Raw genomic sequence first — 1,612 nt, 5'->3', positions numbered from 1 at the left:
AAATGAATGTTCTTGGCTTGATGTTATTGGAATGCCTACTTCTGCTCGGATCAGCGTAATGCGGTGGCAAATCTTTTTAAGGCGTTGTTCTTTGTACATTTGGAGTTAGTAATGGAAAAGTGTCTTGGGAATGTTACACGGTGTTATTGGCATGCTATGGAAATTTTGGGCATCGCTTTTTATGGACTGTCAAAGTCAAAGATATCTTCACAGTTTAGTACCTTGTCGCTGTCACTTCATATTTGAACTTTTGTATAAAATTGTTAGAAGGCATACAGTAGCAAGATACTAAAGTGTAAAAATATCTTTGACCTCGCGGTTCATTATCATCACTCCACCCTATATATGTCCCACAATTGGGCACAGGCCTACTCTGAATGAGATTACTTGGAGTATAGTAATTTAGATTGACAACTTTACACACACACACAATTGAATTACTTCACAGATTGGTGCCGGTTCTTTTTTTCTTCTTTCTTTCTTTCTATAGCTAGACGCAAATTTTGAATTGAATTTCGCACATGTATTTCGAAAAACTCAGATATAACGAGTCTGGGTTTGAACCCACGATTCTCTGCTTGAGAGGCCACCACGTCTAGCACGGCTAATAAAAAACATTCAATTAAAAATATAAAAATCCGACTGCCTTAAAAACTAAAAGGGTGAAAATAAGTCTAGTGGTAGACCACTAGTCCTAGAGGACTCGGTTTATTAAAGCTCAACAGTCGGAACCCATTACTAAGAACTTTTGAGCTAGCTACGATTTAAATGGGTCCCGACTGTTGAGCTTTAAATTAGCTACTTAGCAGAGTCCCTAGACCACTAGACTTATTTTCTTCCTTTTAGTTTTTAAGGCAATCGGGTTTTGATTTTTCTGTAAAAATGACATATTTAAAGTTTCTTTTGATACCCATATTGTTAGGTACAATAAAAAAAACTAAAAAGGATGGCAGATTTTTCTGCAAACATGTAGGCACTAATTACTCATTCTCGTAACAACCTAATCCGATCCCTAGGGGCAGTGTGGGGTGAAATACCTAATGTGTCCTCAAGGTGAAATAAATAAAACTCGGAGAACATTAAGAACGTCATTTACTTAGGCCAACGGTTTGGGCCTGACTAATTGATATCTATGCTACGTTAAAAGAGATGAGAAAAAGATCTGCAATTGATGATGAGATAGGGCGTTAGGTACAGAAAAAAAACTTGAAAGTTTGATAACCTTACTACCATCCTAATTTTTTTCAAATTTTCCACCCATGAACCCATTTTAATGAAAATGTGCACTTTAAAGTTGAGTATGTCGCAAAAAAAATCAATGAATCGTAAAATGGTCTTAGCAAACCCGTAATGGTTTTAAAATACCTATCCAACGATACCCCACACTATAGGGTTGGATAAGAACAAAAAAATCACACCCACTTTACGTCAATGGGAGGTAAACTAAAAAAATTTTTTGTAATTTTTATTGTACCATTTTAAATAAATAAATAAATAAATATCACGGGACAATTCACACCAATTGACCTAGTCAAAGCTTAGCAAAGCTTGTGTATGGGTACTAAGCAACGGATAAATGTAATTATATAGATAGATACATACTTAAATACAT

Source organism: Choristoneura fumiferana, chromosome 16 (assembly GCF_025370935.1).
Source record: "Choristoneura fumiferana chromosome 16, NRCan_CFum_1, whole genome shotgun sequence".
In the NCBI taxonomy this organism is placed as follows: Eukaryota; Metazoa; Arthropoda; class Insecta; order Lepidoptera; family Tortricidae; genus Choristoneura; species Choristoneura fumiferana.
This window is presented reverse-complemented; position numbering follows the sequence as displayed.